The sequence below is a fragment of the Schistocerca cancellata genome, chromosome 8 (assembly GCF_023864275.1).
Source record: "Schistocerca cancellata isolate TAMUIC-IGC-003103 chromosome 8, iqSchCanc2.1, whole genome shotgun sequence".
NCBI lineage: Eukaryota > Metazoa > Arthropoda > Insecta > Orthoptera > Acrididae > Schistocerca > Schistocerca cancellata.
Genome location: NC_064633.1, coordinates 454,779,784 through 454,803,313, shown reverse-complemented (window position 1 = coordinate 454,803,313; position 23,530 = coordinate 454,779,784).

The window sequence follows — 23,530 nt, the reverse complement described above, 5'->3', positions numbered from 1 at the left end:
GGAAGCAGTTAATTACATAAATTATCTGGGAGTACGCATTAGCAGTGATTTAAAATGGAATGATGATATAAAGTTGATCGTCGGTAAAGCAGATGCCAGACTGAGATTCATTGGAAGAATCCTAAGGTAATGCAATCCGAAAACAAAGGAAGTAGGTTACAGTACGCTTGTTCGCCTACTGCTTGAATACTGCTCAGCAGTGTGAGATCCGTACCAGATAGGGTTGATAGAAGAGATAGAGAAGATCTAACGGAGAGCAGCGCGCTTCGTTACAGGATCATTTAGTAATCGCGAAAGCGTTACGGAGATGATATATAAACTCAGTGGAAGACTCTGCAGGAGAAACGCTCAGTAGCTCGGTGCGGGCTTTTGTTAAAGTTTCGAGAACATACCTTCACTGAACAGTCAAGCAGTATATTACTCCCTCCAACGTATATTTCGCCAAGAGACCATGAGGATAAAATCAGAGAGATTAAAGCCCACACAGAAGCATACCGACAATCCTTCTTTCCACGAACAATACGAGACTGGTATAGAAGGGAGAACCGATAGAGGTTCTGAGGGTACCCTCCGCCACACACCGTCAGGTGGCTTGCGGAGTATCGATGTAGATGTAGATGTAGAAGTCAGCAAAGAGGTATGTGTGGAAAGCACAATTTTTCTTTCGCGAAGCATGAAATTTTTATTAATAAATATTTGTTGAAATAAATTACCTTTTGGCACTGAGAGATTAGGAAGAGTCTACGAGGCATAAATACTATCTTAAAGTAATTTTAGAATGCCAGGAAACGTCGATATATGCCAATAACTTTGACATAACAGAAGATATACGATATTATACGAAATATAGCGACTGTACGCTCAGGTTACAGACTGTGCGCCATAGTCGGCAGTAGTCACTAAGATGCCTTTAGATCTAGTCATGCGGTAGACCATCCTTTCGTACCGTTAATAGGTAGTTTATAATCAACATGAACTAGTTGATTTTATAGTGTTTCTTAAACAAACCCGCCGTAATGGCGTCCCGTGTCAAAATTATTTGCACAAAAAGGACTTGTTCGCGCTTCATTGCGTAAAACAGTCAGTAGTATAGCACTTCCAGAATCCGATGGCGCTGCTACGGCTCTACAAGGGGACATAAAACTGAGAGCAGTTTCACGTAACAGGTAGGAGGAATTCCTGCTCTGCGGCTCTCTAAGTCATTTCGAGAACGGACTGGCTTAATTACCGCAAAACTTGTTGCAGGAAAGCGTGGAAATTTATAATGTACGGCCCTTACACCAGCATCTACGGACGCACCGGCTAAACTGAGACATTTCTGGAGCTTTAGTACTAGTGGAGTGTTCTTGCAAAGCTCATCTAACACGTATTTGTAATTACACTACAGAAGGCTGCGAGTATAGTGAAATGACAACGAGGGATGTGAACCACCCCTCCCCCCGAAACTTTGCAGTTGGAAAAGAAAAGCTATTAGCTGCCCACCCACGGCTGATTTCGCCGGGTAGGCTTGTATTCGCGCAAAAAAACAATGGGCGTGGACAGGAGCGCATATGGCCGCGCTTCAGGGCCCATATGCGCGGAAATGAGCGGAAATGGGCGGAGCATGCTCGACGGCGACATCTGTCCTGGTCTGCTCGCCTTGGCGTCCTGTCGTGCCGCCCCCTATGATTCAGGGGCATGAATCAGCGCAGGTGGCGGCGGCGAAGGCGGCGGCGGCGGCGGCAGCGTAGGTCGGTGATTCACGCCGCGCCGCCTGCGAGCTTCCAGGTATCCCGACCCCGCCGCCCCCTAAACCCGTGGCGCCGCCCCATGTTACAGCCGCAGGCCTGATTCACGCGACGGCCTCCTCGCGTGACGACCACCTCTACGTATTCATTATCTGATCAAAAGTATCCGGATATCCATTAGTGGACATTAATACGGGATGTGTCGACCCTTCGCTTTTATCGCGACTTTAACTGTGCTCGGGACACTTTCATGGAGGTCTCTCAACGTCTCGCTACGGTCGCAGGCTGGAGTCATGCCTCGGGCATGGATGTGTGTGATGTCCTTAGGTTAGTTAGGTTTAAGTAGTTCTAAGTTCTAGGCGACTGATGACCTCAGAAGTTAAGTGGCATAGTGCTCATTTGAACCATTTTTTTCTGAACGTCAGTGGAGAAATGGCAGCCCTTTGTTCCTCAAGAGCCGAGACCAGAAAAGGTAGTGATGGTGGACGTCAGGGCCTGGACCTAAGTCAACGTTTCAACTAGTACTAAAGTTTACTGACTTCCGGTCGAGACACCAGGACATTTGAGGAATGTAATTGTCCACCAACTATCGACTCACTCATGCTGCCCTATGTCGGAGTACATTGTCTAGGTGATAGGTTCATCGCCTACGATCTGTTCCTACACTGCATGCAGTACAAAATGCTGGCCAAATATATTCATAACCTTGTACGTTTAGTTTACTCTTAAGCACTAAATGGGAGTCACACCCTAACCAGGAATATCACCAACATCCGGAAAGACCACCTCTTCTTTACTTCACTGTCGGTACCTCACTCGATGGCAGGTAACGTTCTTCAGGCATTCGACAGACCTAAACCCTTCCATCGGATTGCCACAAGCTATGATTCACTGCTATCAGCCGCTTCCAGTCGCCCACTGTCTGTGCACCACCTCAATCGTCGCTTAGCATTCGCTACGGATCCGGGTTATCGAGGAAACAACCGGTATTCGGTTATATTATTTTTTCAACGGTAACTTACAGTTGAAACTCCTCAAAATATTCGATTTAAAAAATAATCGACTTTGTTTTTTATTCCTATTGAAACTAAGCTTTTAAATATTTCCACCATTTAATCACTGATCTACAGAATTTTCGTTGACATAGCCAACTCAAACTTTGCCTATTTATTTATTAAAAAAATGCTCAAATGCGTGTGAAATCTTATGGGATATAACTGCTAAGGTCATCAGTCCCTAAGCTTATACGCAACTTAACCTAAATCATCCTAAGGACAAACACACACACCCATGCCCGAGGCAGGGCTCGAACCTCCGCCGGAACCAGCCGCACAGTCCATGACTGCAGCGCCCTAGACTGCTCGGCTAATCCCGCGCTGCTACCCACAATACACAATCCCAACGCTGCCTCACTGTTATACAGGAATAACATGACTTCCAATAATTAACACTAAAGAATGGCCCGGTATTGCAAGGAATTCTAACAATAGCCCATACATTTTATAAGCCACTTACCTCACAGAAATTCTTTGTAACACGAACTGCAGCAACTACTCCAAGCAACAACTACAGCCAGCTAAATAGAGAGATCCTGACTACTATAGACTCAAATTACTAGGAGGCATATGATTAGCAAAAGAAAGATTTGTTTAAGAGCAAACAATGTATTTACAAAAATTTACCTTATTCATGTGACATCCAATTCTAGAACATATATTTGGCAATAATTCCACTCCCCAAACTTTATCAAGAACATCCACCATCCTAAATTTCCTTGCGTCTCACTTTACAATGCAGGTCCTAACAACACAGAGTGTCCACTGAGAAAAACATATGCCTACACTTCTCTATCAGCCGGTCGGTGTGGCCGAGCGGTTCTAGGCGCTTCAGTCTGGAACCGCGAGACCGCTACGGTCGCAGGTTCGAATCCTGCTACGGGCATGGATGTGTGTGATGTCCTTAGGTTAGTTAGGTTTAAGTAGTTCTAAGTTCTAGGGGACTGATGACCTCAGATGCTAAATCCCATTGTGCTCGGAGCCATTTGAACTTCTCTATCCACTCGCTAATTGCTAGTCGTCCAACCACAGAATCTCTTGCCGAGGGCGCAGAGCGCTGTCAGCGATATTAACACAGTCTATAGCGCTGCCAACATACAAACAAGCTACTTGCACTATTATTTCCAGCAGCAAACATAGAACTCGAACAAGGACTGAAATATTTTAACAGACCCAGTTTTAAGATAGACAGGATGAGAAGATTAAATTAAAGCCCCCATCTCGTGGTCGTGCGGTAGCGTTCTCGCTTCCCACGCCCGGGTTCCCGGGTTCGATTCCCGGCGGGGTCAGGGATTTTCTCTGCCTCGTGATGGCTGGGTGTTGTGTGCTGTCCTTAGGTTAGTTAGGTTTAAGTAGTTCTAAGTTCTAGGGGACTGATGACCGTAGATGTAAAGTCCCATAGTGCTCAGAGCCATTTGAACCATTAAATTAAATAGGCAAATAAAAGAAAACTTCATCTATCCACCGTTTTCTACTTTTCTCGAAAAGTGGTTAGTGGTAAGTATTGGAATACTACGAAAAATCGCCAATATTGTCCCATCGATTCTGATTTTTTGAAACTGCTCGAAAAGGATCATACCATTTTTTGGACATTACGAATAGTCAATGGTAAAGCGTGAAAACTAAGGTTGAAGAGCTCTATTTTTCGTGTAAATTTGTCCATTTTGAGCAGCTACAGCACATAAAGGAAAATTATCTAGACGCAGGCAGCAAAACACCTGTTTCCTGTATTCATAGTGAACTATGGATGAATTTTTAAGTTTCCTTCTAATGTGATGCCACATGTTTGTTGAGGCTACTCCCGTTTTTCATATTTTAAAGCAAATTAAGCATTTTGCTTCATGATACCGCACTTCGTAAAACATTTTCCAGTCTAAGGATGGTATCAGTTTGTAATACAGCTGACGTGGGCGACAGCGAGAACCTACCATACAGGCCAGACGCGAGAAGCTTCTCACATTGCATGTACAAGCGTACCATCTAATAGACCACGACACGTGGTAACAGCTACAATATTGTCTCATCAACGTTGTATCAATTCTTATGCCATGTGTTTGTTGCTTGTTTCTATCTGCATTATCATTGAAACAGCACTGACAGCTTTACCCATTTTCTACTATAACGCAATATTTCAAAGCAATGGAAATTTTACAACAAAATTACTCGGATTTTAAGAAAGGTTTAATTTTAAATAAAAAAATAGTACTGCTGGTAAGGCTAATTGAAATTTCGGCTTTTCTTACACAGTTATTAGTACACAATGAAACATTTCTGTTATAACAGAGGCCAAATAAATACTGAAAAATATCGGTTACTGAGAACTAAAATACTGGCGTCGGTTTTAACCGGTGTGTTTTCCCCATCCCCAGCATTCACTAAAGACATCCGTGGCTTTTGAGAAGCTGATCGATCATTGTACCCCATTGATTTTAACTACTTACGCACATTATGCTAGTAGGACTCCTGGCAGGACTTTTTGGAACTCCCGTGTGGTTTTTTACAGTCATCCTTCGCAATGTTCGAAAGACCACGTCCATCAGGACATGAAGTCTTCCAGGTCTTTGTTACCTTCCGTGTTTTTTATCTTCTTTTTTTCGTTTACACTTCACAGTCACATCACCAACCCGACATGAGCAGCTGTAGAAGGGCTGAAATGTCCCTAATCCATCTGTTACCCAGGTGACAACCGTTAACTAGCCCACGTTCCAGTCACTGAGCTCTGCTGTCCGATCTATTCTGTTATTGCTATATCACTATCGGCAAAATACTCCCGCCTTCACTTATACTGGTAAGTCCGTCTCTCGCGACCTCTTGTGGTCAGTTCCGCACATACACAGTAGTTTTCGGACAATTTCGATAGGATAGCGTACTTACGTCCTGCTGCCGCCCGATTTCTCCACCAAATTCTCTTCTCAAGCCCCTCACAAATGGTTGTGCCCAATCCTATCTACAATCTGCGACCTCTAGCATCGCGACACATATCGAACCACTAAAAATAAATACAACGAAATTATCATTATAGAGCAAGAACATGTGGTATTTTATGACAGGTACCACATCTGGGAACCAGCAGCGTGCCACGGAGAACAATAAATGCTTTGGTAAAACGAATATACTGTGGGATGATACCAGGATTAAATAAAATTATTCTGAGGCTGTAAAAAGATAATTAGTTATGATAATTATGTAATTAATGCGTTTCTTCTTCTCTTATTATGACTTTCATGACAGCAACAGCAAATGTATGATTTTATTTTGTTTCCAGGTAGCAAGCCAGGTACGTGATAGCAAATAGATAAAATAATTAAATACACTCCTGGAAATGGAAAAAAGAACACATTGACACCGGTGTGTCAGACCCACCATACTTGCTCCGGACACTGCGAGAGGGCTGTACAAGCAATGATCACACGCACGGCACAGCGGACACACCAGGAACCGCGGTGTTGGCCGTCGAATGGCGCTAGCTGCGCAGCATTTGTGCACCGCCGCCGTCAGTGTCAGCCAGTTTGCCGTGGCATACGGAGCTCCATCGCAGTCTTTAACACTGGTAGCATGCCGCGACAGCGTGGACGTGAACCGTATGTGCAGTTGACGGACTTTGAGCGAGGGCGTATAGTGGGCATGCGGGAGGCCGGGTGGACGTACCGCCGAATTGCTCAACACGTGGGGCGTGAGGTGTCCACAGTACATCGATGTTGTCGCCAGTGGTCGGCGGAAGGTGCACGTGCCCGTCGACCTGGGACCGGACCGCAGCGACGCACGGATGCACGCCAAGACTGTAGGATCCTACGCAGTGCCGTAGGGGACCGCACCGCCACTTCCCAGCAAATTAGGGACACTGTTGCTCCTGGGGTATCGGCGAGGACCATTCGCAACCGTCTCCATGAAGCTGGGCTACGGTCCCGCACACCGTTAGGCCGTCTTCCGCTCACGCCCCAACATCGTGCAGCCCGCCTCCAGTGGTGTCGCGACAGGCGTGAATGGAGGGACGAATGGAGACGTGTCGTCTTCAGCGATGAGAGTCGCTTCTGCCTTGGTGCCAATGATGGTCGTATGCGTGTTTGGCGCCGTGCAGGTGAGCGCCACAATCAGGACTGCATACGACCGAGGCACACAGGGCCAACACCCGGCATCATGGTGTGGGGAGCAATCTCCTACACTGGCCGTACACCACTGGTGATCGTCGAGGGGACACTGAATAGTGCACGGTACATCCAAACCGTCATCGAACCCATCGTTCTACCATTCCTAGACCGGCAAGGGAACTTGCTGTTCCAACAGGACAATGCACGTCCGCATGTATCCCGTGCCACCCAACGTGCTCTAGAAGGTGTAAGTCAACTACCCTGGCCAGCAAGATCTCCGGATCTGTCCCCCATTGAGCATGTTTGGGACTGGATGAAGCGTCGTCTCACGCGGTCTGCACGTCCAGCACGAACGCTGGTCCAACTGAGGCGCCAGGTGGAAATGGCATGGCAAGCCGTTCCACAGGACTACATCCAGCATCTCTACGATCGTCTCCATGGGAGAATAGCAGCCTGCATTGCTGCGAAAGGTGGATATACACTGTACTAGTGCCGACATTGTGCATGCTCTGTTGCCTGTGTCTATGTGCCTGTGGTTCTGTCAGTGTGATCATGTGATGTATCTGACCCCAGGAATGTGTCAATAAAGTTTCCCCTCCCTGGGACAATGAATTCACGGTGTTCTTATTTCAATTTCCAGGAGTGTAGATTACCTCAACGTCTGTCTCTGTCTGAGATAATTTAACGTACCAACTGTGACTATGTTGAAACAACTGAGGAACATACGGTTACCAGATTAAGGTTACTGGACGATTACTCCGAAATAATGGGCAATTATAATTAAAGTTTTAGTTTAAAAATACGGTAAAAAAGAACCGCTGCTCAGAACTACCTCACATTTGAACGGAATATTATCGAAGATGACGAAAACAAAACAAAAAAAATTAATGGAAATTATCCCAGCATATAGTGCTGATAAGCGTCATAAAGTACAGATGACAGATGACTCGCAGTACGACAGCTATGATGTGAGTTGCACAATAAGCCAATCGTACTGTACGGTGTGCATGACCGCTCAAGTTTTGCATTCAAAAACTGTGGCACTGTTACCTACGTAAGCCCATCAGCCACGGCAATGTCGTACCACGTTGGATGGGAAAAATCGGTATTAATTTTTTTTCCTGAAGCGGAAAACCCGCATAAAATTAAACAATGACATTTGTTTTTAACTGTAATGGGTCTGGTGCAGGAAATGTTTGATATACTGTCCACCGTTTTCTGTCACAAGCTGAAATCGAGAAACAGCATATTCCGCAACAGATCTTTGCGCAGAGCGTGCTCAATTCAGCTTCTTTTAGAAACGGAGCACTGAACATAGCATTTTTCAGTTAGCCCCACAACCAGAAGTAGCTTGGACTAAAGTCAGGTGATATCGACGGTTAGGCTGTAGGGAAACGACGGCTGATAATTCTAGCAATTCCAAAATGCCTCTGTAGCAGCCGTTTCACCGGCTGTGCAATGTGTGGAGGAGCGCCATCTCGGTTAAAAATAGCCATACTCTCACATCCACGCTGTTCAAGGGTTGGAATGACGGTGCGCAAAAGGCTTTCATAGCGGTTACCAATGACAATAGAGGTAACAGTGCCTGCATGACCCATCTCCTCGAAAAAATATGACCCTATCATAAGCAAAGCCGTCAACCTCAACGCACGGGTACCTTTGCAAAAAATAAAAAAAAGTTACAAGTTGAACTGCAAGCCGATTTTCCATTGCCCATAATCTTCAATTCCGTGTACTGACATGTCCTCAGAGATGGAAGTGAGCAATTTATTGTCTACTTCCATGCTAGCAAGATTTTCTAGAGAAAATTTTTGTCTTAGTAGAAGGTCAGCATGAAGCAACTCCTGAACAAGAATAAGTTTGTGTGGTTAGCAGCGCAGGATGTTCAGTAGAATTTTAAGCACAGGGCTCACAGGATGTTGCAGCAGTTGCAGCATTAGAAAATTGCAGCGAAATGCAGGAAGATCTGCAGCGGATAGGCACTTGGTGCAGGGAGTGGCAGCTGACCCTTAACATAGACAAATGTAATGTATTGCGAATACATAGAAAGAAGGATCCTTTATTGTATGATTATATGATAGCGGAACAAACACTGGTAGCAGTTACTTCTGTAAAATATCTGGGAGTATGCGTGCGGAACGATTTGAAGTGGAATGATCATATAAAACTAATTGTTGGTAAGGCGAGTGCCAGGTTGAGATTCATTGGGAGAGTCCTTAGAAAATGTAGTCCATCGACAAAGGAGGTGGCTTACAAAACACTCGTTCGACCTATACTTGAGTATTGCTCATCAGTGTGGGATCCGTACCAGGTCGGGTTGACAGAGGAGATAGAGAAGATCGAAAGAAGAGCAGCGCGTTTCGTCACAGGGTTATTTGGTAAGCGTGATAACGTTACGGAGATGTTTAGCAAACTCAGGTGTCAGACTCTGCAAGAGAGGCGCTCTGCATCGCGGTGTAGCTTGCTGTCCAAATTTCGAGAGGGTGCGTTTCTGGATGAGGTATCGAATATATTGCTTCCCCATACTTATACCTCCCGAGGAGATCACGAATAAAAAATTAGAGAGATTCGAGCGCGCGCGGAGGCTTTCCGGCAGTCGTTCTTCCCGCGAACCATTTACGTCTGGAACAGGAAAGGGAGGTAATGACAGTGGCACGTAAAGTGCCCTCCGCCACACACCGTTGGGTGGCTTGCGAATATAAACGTAGATGTAGCTGTAGTTGATGTTCAAAGTTCAGGCATTCTGCAGTGCACTACATGTCTGTACACCACCGCCCGATCCCTCCTGTAATGCTATGGCCACATCATCTACTGACGTCGAATCAAGTGTTTTCCCCCCTCTCCCAAACTGCGCTTCACAAAATCCTGTCTTTTCGAATTTCGTAATAATTTTCTCCAGCCCCTTGGCAGACATCAGAGCAACGGCTCTTTCATAGATCTGAGGTCCGGAATATCTGCAGAGCTACTGACGCACAGTCACCGTTCATACTTAAAGAACTTTGCCAGCAACGCGCGACCCTGCATTGAGATAATCATGCCGACTGTCTCAGATGCAAACTGAGTAACAGCCGTGTAACTCACTTCTTCTACACTCCTGGAAATTGAAATAAGAACACCGTGAATTCATTGTCCCTGGAAGGGGAAACTTTATTGACACATTCCTGGGGTCAGATACATCACATGACCACACTGACAGAACATAGACACAGGCAACAGAGCATGCACAATGTCGGCACTAGTACAGTGTATATCCACCTTTCGCAGCAATGCAGGCTGCTGTTCTCCCATGGAGACGATCGTAGAGATGCTGGATGTAGTCCTGTGGAACGGCTTGCCATGCCATTTCCACCTGGCGCCTCAGTTGGACCAGCGTTCGTGCTGGACGTGCAGACCGCGTGAGACGACGCTTCATCCAGTCCCAAACATGCTCAATGGGGGACAGATCCGGAGATCTTGCTGGCCAGGGAAGTTGACTTACACCTTCTAGAGCACGTTGGGTGGCACGGGATACATGCGGACGTGCATTGTCCTGTTGGAACAGCAAGTTCCCTTGCCGGTCTAGGAACGGTAGAACGATGGGTTCGATGACGGTTTGGATGTACCGTGCACTATTCAGTGTGCCCTCGACGATCACCAGTGGTGTACGGCCAGTGTAGGAGATCGCTCCCCACACCATGATGCCGGGTGTTGGCCCTGTGTGCCTCGGTCGTATGCAGTCCTGATTGTGGCGCTCACGTGCACGGCGCCAAACACGCATACGACCATCATTGGCACCAAGGCAGAAGCGACTCTCATCGCTGAAGACGACACGTCTCCATTCGTCCCTCCATTCACGCCTGTCGCGACACCACTGGAGGCGGGCTGCACGATGTTGGGGCGTGAGCGGAAGACGGCGTAACGGTGTGCGGGACCGTAGCCCAGCTTCATGGATACGGTTGCGAATGGTCCTCGCCGATACCCCAGGAGCAACAGTGCCCTAATTTGCTGGGAAGTGGCGGTGCGGTCCCCTACGGCACTGCGTAGGATCCTACGGTCTTGGCGTGCATCCGTGCGTCGCTGCGGTCCGGTCCCAGGTCGACGGGCACGTGCACCTTCCGCCGACCACTGGCGACAACATCGATGTACTGTGGAGACCTCACGCCCCACGTGTTGAGCAATTCGGCGGTACGTCCACCCGGCCTCCCGCATGCCCACTATACGCCCTCGCTCAAAGTCCGTCAACTGCACATACGGTTCACGTCCACGCTGTTCACGTCCACGCAGTGTTAAAGAATGCGATGGAGCTCCGTATGCCACGGCAAACTGGCTGACACTGACGGCGGCGGTGCACAAATGCTGCGCAGCTAGCGCCATTCGACGGCCAACACCGCGGTTTCTGGTGTGTCCGCTGTGCCGTGCGTGTGATCATTGCTTGTACAGCCCTCTCGCAGTGTCCGGAGCAAGTTTGGTGGGTATGACACACCGGTGTCAATGTGTTCTTTTTTCCATTTCCAGGAGTGTATTTCAACCTCGAACACCATTGGTCTTTCTTAAGGTTTTTGGTGACTGGCTTCAGATAATATCGTTCACTTGGCTACTACCAAGTTGCCAACACAATATTGGCCTTGTAGGAACGCTTCTCCCTTAGGAGCTACAGAAGAATTTGTGATTGATAAGATTCCTGGCACGGTTGATTTGGCACGATGTCCCTGGATGCCGTAATCTGTGTCATCTTCGGCGCGTTTCAGTTTAATTACCTCGCCCTCCAGTGCCCATCGCAAAAAGCGACCATTGTGCAAATTCGCACCGACGCGTAACCATAGGCATTCGACCGCCAAATCTCCACTAGCTGTTTCCTCCGTTATGCCCCTCGGCCTCGTCATTGACAGTTTTAAAACTAAACTTTGAAATATATAGTAATGAGTCATTAGCACACGATCGGGTGTGTTTACGAATCAAAATGCTCATCCGCTACACGTCCACCAGATATGAACGAAATGATTACTAAGCGTTATGTGACGTCAGTTTTATAGAAATATTTATATATGAACAACGTCCTATACAGATGAGGAACCGCGTTTTTTTATGCTCATGAAATGAAAGATGTAAATATATTTCGTTCTATGACGATATCTCCTTAACACAAATGGAAATTTAAATACATTATTAGGTTAACAGGGAGACTTTCTGTAATGTGTCAGCTGGATAAACCTAATATTACAAGTGTATTGGAAAGCAACTACTATCACAGTTGAATAAGTATGAGAGGAAATATTTAATTAAATTTATTAAATGGAATAATAAAAGCGCTCAGTGACAGTAAAGGATACATGAAAGAGAATGGTTGAGCAGGAATTGGAATGTAGTTCGGCCACAGTAAGGAGCGCACAGTAATTGGCGTGCATATTACTTTCAGATGTCAGGGAACATTTTATTCTTAGCACGTTTTTTTATTATTACCAAGGATAACTACGAGTTGTTTGTTAAGTCTGCCTTCCAAGTTGAATTAATAAAATTTCCTCAGAAAATGAACCGAGTTGTATTATGTTGGTAGTTCCACGTATGTAGCAATGTATCTCATTTTCTAAACACAGGATAAACATAGCACGTCACCAAAATAGCTGATACAGTCTTTAATTGTCAACTAAGTTTCACATTCTGTAATGCAATATGTTCGAAATTCTCCATAAAATTTTGGCTTAATATATTACTAAGACAGGTATCCATCTATGTCATTAGGTTGTTGTCCGCATTGTGGCATTGGTATCGTTTATCACTATCACACTTACGCATGTTGCCACTAATGAGTTGCATGAAGCTAAAGCAGATCCTCTAAAGTTACATGATATAATCGTCGCTACTGAGATAAGTGTAAAATGAAATTATTTTCAGTTTCAGAAAACATATTAGTGAAAGACTGATGGGGTCTCCCGTCAATCCCAGTAATGGTGCGGAAAATTTCATGGGGTTGTAGAAAGATCTTGAGGAAGACATTAAGGCTAGGAACTCGTGTCCGGAACATAATCCAACGACGCTACACAGCGTCGAAGTTGTAGGCACCGGCACCTGAGACTAATCTACCCCTTCGGCAGCAAACGTGACATTGTACACTGACGGGACACACGCGACATAACGAAACATCTGACGATGTTGCTTGTTCTTCAGTGATCGCGATTGAGTGCCACTATCGCCAGTGGAGAAAATGAAGCTAGCTACAGCATGACACGCCTAGCCTCTTACGAACACGATGCAATGTGGCCTTGGTGATGACGGTTTCCATCTGCAGTTTATTTTTCTCTTGTTAACCGAAAAACATTGGATATGTTAGTGGGTTTCAAGAGAAAAATAAACTGCGGATGGAAACCGGTGTCTGAAACCGTCATCCACCAACAGAGCATGGCATTCATAGGAGATAAGGCTTTTCTACGAAGCTTCCCCACCGGCGATCGTGGCTATAAGATGAGGTCAATGAAGAACAAACAACTTTGCGAGACGTTCCGCCTATTGTCCGTCAGCGTTCAAGTTCACGACTACTGCCCCGGGATACCCTAGCGACAATCGCTGGCGCCTGTTACTTCGTCTCTCTGTAGCGTCATTGGATGACGTCTCCGAACACCAGTTCTTAACCTCGATTTGTTCCTCGGGACACCTTATACAACCCACGATAATTTGCCGCAACATTTCTGGGACACCCTGTGTCTGATACAGTCATGCTTATTCAAATACAGTGATACGTAAACAGGCAGAATACCGCACTGCGGTCGGCAACGCCTATATGAGACAACAAGTGTCTGACGCTGTTGTTAGATCGGTTACTGCCGCTACAATGATAGCATCTCACACACAGCATCTCCGATGTAGCGATGAAATGGGGATTTTCCTGAACGACCATTTCACGAGTGTACCGTGAATATCAGGAATCCAATAAAACATCAAATCTACGACATCACTGCGGCCTGAAAAAGATCCCGCAATAGCGGGACCAACGACGACTGAAGAGAATCGCTCAACGTGACAAAAGTGCAACCCTTCCGCAAACTGCTGCAGATTTCAATGCTGGGCAATCAACAAGTGTCAGCGTGCGAACCATTCAACGATACATGATCAGTATGGGCTTTCGGAGCCGCAGGCCCACTCGTGTACCCTTGATGACTGCACGACACAAAGCTATACGCCTCGCCCGGGCCCGTCAACACCGACGTTGGGCTATTGATGACTGATGTTGTCTTGTCGGATGGGTCTCGTTTCAAATTGTATCGAGCGGATGGAAGTGTAGGGGCATGGAGACAACCTCATGAATCCGTGGACCCTGCATGTCATCAGGGGCTGTTCAAGCTGGTGGGGCTCTGTAATGGTGTGGAGCGTGTGCAGTAGGAGTGATATGGGTCCCCTGTTACGTCTAGATACGACTCTGACAAGTGATGCAACTAAGCATACTGTCTGATCACCAGCATCCATTCATGTCCACTGTGCATTCTGTCTGACTTGGTCAATTCCAGCAGGACAGTGCAACACCCCACAAGTCCAGAAGTGCTACAGAGTGGGTCCAGGAACATTCTTCTGAATTTAAACACCTCCGCTGGCCACCTCTCCCCAGACATTCACATTACTGAACATATCTGGGATGCCTTGCAACGTGCTATTCAGAAGAGGTATCCACCACTTTGTACTCTTACGGATTTATGGACAGCCCTGCAGGATTCATGGGGTAAGTTCCCCCCAGCACTGCTTCAGACATTAGCTGAGTCCGTGCCACGTCGTCTTGCGGCGCTTCTGTGTGCTCACGGGGGCCATAAACGATGTTAGACAGCCCCTTTGGCTCTTCAGTGTAAAATGAAATTCAGTACACACCACGAATTTTTCTAATCTTCATCCGAAACGAACCACTATACTAGAGCCTCCAATTAGTGACCAGGTTGGATTACTTCCACGTTCGGTGAAACAAATTGAAAAGAAGAATTCAAAATAAATATCGTTAGTTGATGCTTTGTAAATAAAATAAATGGCCGCTTTTGACAAAGTGCTATCAAAACTGAAAGGACTTGATATTTCGTGTTGTTCTGATCGAACGTTGACTGAGAGGAGGGGAATACAGCCAGTAGCAGGCTAACTTTCCGCCCTGTTTCAACTTCACGGTTCTAAGAAACAACAAAGAGACATTCGCTTAAACGAAACCCATCCCCTCCTTAGATTGCCTTAGTTTGGTGTGGTGGGGACTTCTGAGCGAATTCCGGCTCTGAGAGATGAGGCGGGACGTTCAGCGGAGGGTAAAGGCTGGGTGAGAATTTAAGTTAAAGGGAAAGGTGTTGGCGCCGAGAGGGCGGCGAAAAGTGTGATTGCCGCGGGCGAGATTTCGTTTAAAGTTTGTAATGAGGGGCGTGCGGCCTAAGCAGTCCTGGCCTCGGAGGATGACGGAGCACCGCCGGGGCGCAGGCTCTGGATCTGGCTGGGCTGGGTTCCGCTCGGCGGAGCCCAGGGGATGAGGTGTCTTCCTCGGAACAGAGTGTAATCGGCTTTATCCAGTACTCTCGCAAATCACGGATAAGTAGAAAAACATAATATACGCTTCCTGAAAGTTATTCTGGACTATTGGTCACAGCTGTTAGATGGAAGGACTTCTAGGAAATACTCTTAGAAAACAGAGAGAAATTGCTGTACATGAATGTTGCTTTGGGAATGCAAAAACCCGATGTTCACAATAAACAGATTGATCTCAAACTTCACTGAAAAGATTTCAGAAGTTATTCTGTGACATTTGTCTATCATATGAATGTTCAAAGAAGTTTCGGGGTCGATGCCGGCCGTTGTTAACTACAGTCCACAAGATTTCGATAGGACACCTGCCAGTCATCTTCAGGAGAGCCATTACAAAATAAAGTCGATTTGCCCAGTTTCTTGGAGCGATTTGTTTGTTCTACGAATGCATTAAAATGGTGAAGACAGATTGGCAACACTACTAAGTGGGTACCTGTGACGGAATTTTGGAACTATGCTGTCTTCAGCGTTGTCAGTAACAGCGGCCACCAGCGTATTCTGTATTCATACTTTAGAGCAAATCGTGAAAATGATGGGATTCCCCGCTTTTTGCAACTGGTAGCCGCTTTCCGGCCATGCGCGTGTCCGTGGATTCAAAATGGTTGAAATGGCTCGGAGCACTATGGGACTTAACAGCTGTGGTCATCAGTCCCCTAGAACTTAGAACTACTTAAACCTAACTAACCTAAGGACATCACACACATCCATGCCCGAGGCAGGATTCGAACCTGCGACCGTAGCAGTCACACGGTTCCGTAGTGCGCGCTTAGAACCGCGAGACCACCGCGGCCGGCTGTACGAGGATTCCTTGAGGATGGAGAAGCGAATGAAGTTACAGAAGCCAACATTATTGTCTTCCTACACTCCACTGAATTCCGGGTGAAGATACAATGACCAGCTATAGCAGACTTGGCTGGTTTCATGAGGCGAGACCAGGTTTGATGTTCGTAATAAAGTTTTCCTACGATGAGCTTTGGTCTGAGTAAGACACACGAGCCTCCGCAGTAACAAATCGATATTCACTTATGCCAGGATGACTAACATTTGAGATGGATGGAAAACCGCTTTGACATATTTCTGGCTGTCATGAGTGAAGTGTTGGCAACAAAGGGAAGCTATGGATTTAGCAAGCGACATTTCCTTCTCATCCACTTGCTTTTAATTGACAGTGCTCTGTTGATCAGCTGGCTAGAATATTCCTTTTCTCTGAACCCTTTCTCTAAGTAGACAAGCGTAGGCAGACTATCTGGATCCGAGACTATGTAGAATCTGTACCCAATCAAAGCATTTTCATGGTTTGTGACGTGCGATGAAAACTAGCCGATTGGAATCATAATTTTCAATTAAAATACTTATGAAAACTTAAATAAAGAAACATCCATCCTTTAAACAACGAATGTTTAAAGGTAATCGATGTAAAAATAAGAGATGATATTCACGCGAAACATGATTCAGTATAGATGGTCTTACAAATAACTGAAAGCCCTAGAGAGTCACCATTCTTCCGTCCAACCACTACATCCAGGAAAGGCAGACAATGATTTTTCTCTATTTTCAAATTGAATTAAATGTTCTTATGAATGGAGCTGAGATGGTGCAAATACTCCATTAATTTATCTTCTGAATCAGGCAACACTATGAAAATTTCATCCACATACCACCAAAATGCAGTTGATTTAATGAAAACTGATTCCATTGGTTTCACTTCATTCCTGCGTTTGCGACTGTGGGGGAACCCATGGCAATCCCGTCAGTATTCTCAAAAAGTTTTTGCGCACACTAAAATTCTTTGAAAAATCAGAATGCCAAAACAAAGCAGTGATGTCTGCCTGAAATTTACTAATCAGTGCTAAAGACTCTACGACAGGGATTTTCTTAAAGAATGGTACTATATCGAAGTGAACTAGATTGCTGAATTACTTAGGTGAAGAGTTCCCAATTTACTGGATAAAATTTGGAAGTTTCTTATGTAATATTAGCATTTTCCCACCAACGGCTCAGCAAGGAAGCAAGATGTGGACATAAGTCTTATCTATGAGTACCAGTATTACATACTATTGGCTATGTATAGGACCGGTATACAAGATGGACAGAAGCTTCTCCACTACCGAAAATTTCAGCAGAGATGATAGCTCGAGTATGTTTGGTTTCTTGGATCTCCCGTTTTGGATGTCCACTATACGCGACAACCGGTCGAGGACGACAATTTGAATCCACTATGTTCCAACAATTAGCCAAACTCTGTGGATTCCGCCATCACCGCGCCACCGCTTATCACCCAGCGAGCAACGGCATGGTTCAGCAGTGGCACAGGACATTTTGACAGCAGTGATGTGCCATAAGGACAGCCGGACTTCAGCGCTGCCAGTGGTGCTGCTAGGTCTATGAACTGCCTGCAAATCAGACCTAGGTGCATCCACGGCTGAACTGGTTTACCGAGAGAACCTCAGGCTGCCGGCAGAATTTTTCGTTGAGCAATTTAGGAAAGCCGTGCAGCCAGGGTGGTAAACAAGTGTGTGATCTCAATCACTTGATGATCTGTAGAGGTAATGAGGAAGAGTTCACAAGTGCAGAAGACTCCTATTGCCCATGTCCTACAGGATCGTAATGAATCTTTCTATAGGTCGTGGCACTTAATAGACTATAATACTTAACCACATACACACTGAGAGGTAATAGCAGTTTTGCGTCATCGTTGTCGACTTTCAGTAGCATTACGACAGGATTCTATTGGAGATTTCATAATGCAGCCTTTCCTGCGGAGGGTAAGTTCCTGTGTGGATTAAGTGCTTTCAAAAGTGCATAGAATTTTTCCTTTTTTATTTCTTCTGCAATATCCACAGTAAGGCATCTTAAAGGTTGTTCAGCACCACTCATAAAACTTAAAATATTGGTGCTTTAGGAGTGGGTGCAAAATTCATTCTCTTACCTAACACAGACAGCACTGCATCACACTCAGTATCTCCTGCTAACCGCCACAGTCGCCTTTTTCTCCGACTGGCACTTTCTCCTGTCTATCTCTTCCCACTGCCTGCATCTCTTTCCCCGCTCTTTCTTACAAGTGTCTCGCTCTTCGCCACTTTCAGTCTCTCTCTGTCCCACTGTAATTGTCTTTGTCGCATTCCTCTTCTCTCCCATTGCGATTGCTTCTTTCTTTCTTGCATACACAGTGCTGCCTTTCTGTTTAGCCTCCATCGTCTCCTTTCCACACATGTCCTTGGTGATGGTTTACTCTGACTTTTGACGCCTACGCAAGGAAACTTTAACACATGGGTGTAGGGGTGCCGGAAACTGGGCAAATTTCTTTGTGCTAAGTTTCGCCGGCTCTCTTGCTCAATTCTACTGTCTCCTGTCACTTTTACTGCCACCGCTACTGTTTCAAGTCATGTCTTCTTCTCTTTTACCAACACTGTCTCTGACAGGCCACTGCTGTCTCACTCTCCTTGGCTCCAGCTGGTATTGTCTTCATCCATTTCACTTTCTCTTCTACTATCACGTTTTCTCTCCCACCATCACGGTTTCCTCTCTATTTCTCTTCCACTTTCACTGTCTCTTCTCTCCTTGCTTCTGTCTTACAGCACAAAAATTGCGAACATGTTTGCATGGCAAAATTTTAGGTGAGGAGCGGCGAAATGAAGAGTGCAGCAACTAGTTGACCACTTTTCTGTTAGAGACATTTTAAAATTAGCATATTTCCCTTTTTTATGCTCTGACAGAAACATTTTTCAGCTGGCTCCCTTTTTTCCCCTGTTACAAGAGGGTATGGTACTTGTATACAGCGAATTATGTAGGTCAGTCAGATTCTGACCGTTTATTTATATACTTCAACAAATTCAGATACGTCTGTGGTTTTTTGTAAGGTGCTTACGCCACCACGTGGCACAATCGAATAATTTCCGGGTCAAGACAGTCTAATAAGCACAAATTCATAAAATTTTATTTGTGAAAAAAAATTGCGTCTAGAAAGATAGTTTGGTGACCTCAGAACCTTTTCGATGACCCCAGAGCCCTTTCCATGCGTTCACTACGTCACTTAAAACTACGTTTGGGCCTCAGACCCGTTATCACGTGCATAATTAAGGTAATATTGAACTTCTGGGTCTCAGTAATGGATAAAGATAGCGAACAAAAAGTTTCATTGTTCTCCGAGAACATCATCCTATGAATGTATGTTACAAAATTCGACGATCCTCCACGAATAGAAATCACGTAAATAGCCATCCCCAGAATTGGTACTTTTGGTAGCCAAAAAATACTGTTTTACAGCGTTTTTTCCACGAATCGCCCATGAACAAATAGTGCGTTTATAAGCCATCAAAGGGTCATCTTACAACACACTTAATACAAAAGAACTAACCGATTTACGCAATTTGCCTGGGGTGGTGGAAGTGTGTAATGTTTAAATTTTTGAGCCGGCCGGAGTGGCCGAGCGGTTAAAGGCGCTACAGTCTGGAACCGCACGACCGCTACGGTCGCAGGTTCGAATCCTGCCTCGGGCATGGATGTGTGTGATGTCCTTAGGTTAGTTAGGTTTAAGTAGTTCTAAGTTCTAGGGGACTTATGACCACAGCAGTTGAGTCCCATAGTGCTCAGAGCCATTTGACCCATTTTTTAAATTTTTGACCTTTACTACAGTATAGATACAGTATGCCCGTTCTTCCGATAGGTATCAAACTGGTCGCTAGACCATGAGCTATCTAAAACAGTTGGTATCTCTGTGATCAATAGAACCCTAGATATGACCGCCTGAAAAAATCCTTATTGATACCGTTCAGTGTCGTGCATGGAAAGATATTTCTTTTGAGGATGGCTTCACACATACTGTGATGGCGGACAACACACCACAGCTTCCCACACTTGCTGCTCTACAACCAGAACCGGCCAGCCCGTCACAATCAAATGGCCCTGAGCATTATGGGACTAAACAGCTGTGGTCATCAGTCCCCTAGAACTTAGAACCACTTAAACCTAACTAAACTAAGGACATTACACACATCCATGCCCGAGGCAGGATTCGAACCTGCGACCGTAGCAGTCGCACGGTTCCGGACTGCGCGCCTAGAACCGCGAGACCACCGCGGCCGGCCCCGTCACAATCGACAGATGGGATATCACAGGAAAAAGGTCTCCCTTACACTCTTTTATAGTCTGAGCACTTCCTCTACGTCTTCCATTCAGTCCGTATCAGTTCATATACATATAGTGTATCACCTGTCTTTTCCTGAAGCGTCCAACTTCCAACTTGTCAAGTATAATTGTCAGACCTGCTCCAGCTGGAGTCCTTCCTTAACTTTACCACAGCCAAGGAGACCGTCATGTAACAGGTGCTCAAGTTTATTTCACTTTATTTTCCAAATTATTCTGCTCAAAAAACTGGATGCGTGAGAGGCAATAGTTTTTGTGACCCTGCAGAGAGATTAACCGCCAGAAGAAGCCTACTGATTAGAAAAACAGGCCTTAATTTAAGAAAGATATTTGAGAATGTAAGACTTGACTACAGCGTATTCAGCAATTGAGATATGGCTTATGCGAAAACCGGAAAATAAGAAAGTGGAAATATTTGAATGTGTTGTTGCAAGAAGATTCTGAAAACTATGAGCACTGATAAGACAACAAATGAGGTGGTTTCTTGAATCGTCGAGGAGAGGAAAACAATGGTGACGTTGTGTAGAAGAAAGGACAAGATGAAAGTACACGAGGTTATACATTTCACAATATTTTCCATGATTCCAGATGGAGTTGTAAGCCGCAAAAATTGTAGGGGAATACGTTGCTGAATATATCCTACAGAAAATTGAAGAGATTGACTGGAAATGGATCTCTAAGATGAAGAGAATGGCGCAGGAGAGGAAACCACAGACGACTGCATAAAAACAGAGACACGACTAATAAGATATCTGATCATGACTGGCACACGAAATTCTTAAAAAGACCGTGAAAAATTTGACACAACTTATTCGCTTTCACTCGTTGAATCCCAGCGGAAAATGTAGACAGGTGCTTTAATGATGAGTCCTTGAATGTAAGCCACAGTTTCACATGGTGTAGAACGTGGAATGTATACGAGACTTCCCGGCTTCCGTAAAATCAGTTGCTATATCCTCTACCAAATGGGTACTGCTTCCACGTTGCGGTCAAACGTAATCGTGTTAACGAACTTCCCGGACCAGATGATCTTTAGCTGCCTGTAGTTCCTGGGTGAAGGCAGCTCCGCGTGGTATAATAATGTAAGACTGCAGTAGTAGAAGCACTAACTACTTAATGCAAATGTAATTAGTGTACTCGGCACCAGCGTAGTACCACGTAGAACTGAGCACTCATTTCCCGTCGAGTTTCTCGGCTGACATAAAATTTCTTTAGATGGCCCTATTAATGAAGGCACCTCTTGAGTGGTGACACGGCAGTCGTAAATGAAACGTCCAAGCGAAAAAGAGAAGGACTCCGCCGATAAAGAGGAAGATTTTTATTAATATCTCCATTACCACAGTAAAAAGGCGTCGTAAGCCATTAAGCATAACGACTTAAGTTAATTAACTTCTTACTCAAAAGATTCCGCTATTAACATTAGCCATAATTCTCTCTAAGAATATTTTGTGTGCATTCATGTTTGTAAGACCTCTAATTTATTTACTTACGTTTCGAAAACTCTAAAGACCTTTCATTTCATTTAATTGCACCAGCACGGTGCTACATTTACGTTTCAATTGCCTGTCGTATTTCTTTAATGACAAGTCTTCGGAAATTTTTTTTTTGTTATTGGTACTCTCTTTAATAGACTTAAATCCCGAATTTCATATGAAGAACAGACACTTACGTAAATGAAGCTATAGAGTTTTAAATAAAGTGGTATGGAATGATCGGAAAAAATCGCTTTTTCACAATTTCCTTACAAATTCCACGTTAAATGGTTGTCACTGGCGATTCATACACTTTGTAACCCATAGCTTAATGTCTATGTTCCCCTTTTGCCTAATAGTGCCTTCAGGCAATAACTATATGCATCGTAAGAAGTGAGTAAAAATAAGTTTAGTCAAACACTAAAACAAAAGTATCGAAAGCCTTACAGTATCACCATTAGGTGCTATGAACATCCTTTCGTATTCCTAACTGATCGTCGTGTTACCTTAACAGTAGTATGACAGAAGAACAGGCGTAAGTGTATTTCTTTGAATCTGACTAGAAATTGAAGTTAGTGGAGATATTTCACATATAGATCACAAAGAAGAAATTCAGTATGGGGCTCCTTGGTGGACATTTTCGACTTTGTAAAACACCTCGTAACACTGAAGAATCCTAATGCATATCCTAATGTAATCACCCAATTACAACTCTGATGCTTTTTCATGGCACTGTAAGACCACATGTAAGCGTGTAAACCTTTGTTAAACTTAGAACTGACTTCGTTCAACGTATACCCCAGATTTAGAGCCACCAGACGGCCATCTGTTCGGAATATCGTTTTGATTACCGCACTGAATTGGAGAGACTTCAGAATACACAGAGAACTATTAGTTGAGGATGACAGGTAGCATTCTATGTCTTAGTAGGGCTGCATCCAATTTTTAAATGTAGGTAAAACTGTTGATAGTGGTTAGAGACTTTATTTCCTGACAGGTTGTCGTCTGTTCATGAAGAGGTGAATGACCGAAAGCCAAAAAGGCACAGAAGAATATGGTCGGTTAAACCCTATTTCTACTACATCACACCATCTTTATCTACATCCTGTGAATTATCATAAAATCAGTTGCATAAAGTAGCAGCATGATAAATTAAAATTTGTTACTGTTACGTTCAAGGATAGAATTTGTTAAGAGTGATTGTTCGGTTTGAGATGTTAGTAGACTAATTTTACTTTCAGGACCTCAGCATAATGTAAAATAATTAACGCACTGAAAGAGGGTCTGTGGATATTTGTATGTGCCCTTTGTTAGCTTCTTTCACATTTTTCTACTACTTTAAATTCAAGTACACGTAATAGTTATCTGTATTTACCTTAAGGGGCTCCGGAAAGGCTCAAAATCATGAAAAGTTCAATTATTACTTTTTTGCGTTTTCTGAATCTGCAGACTATTACCTTTTAATAGATATATAATTTATTCAATTCCGAAGACTACAACTATTTTTTAATTTTTTTAAAAATGTGTTC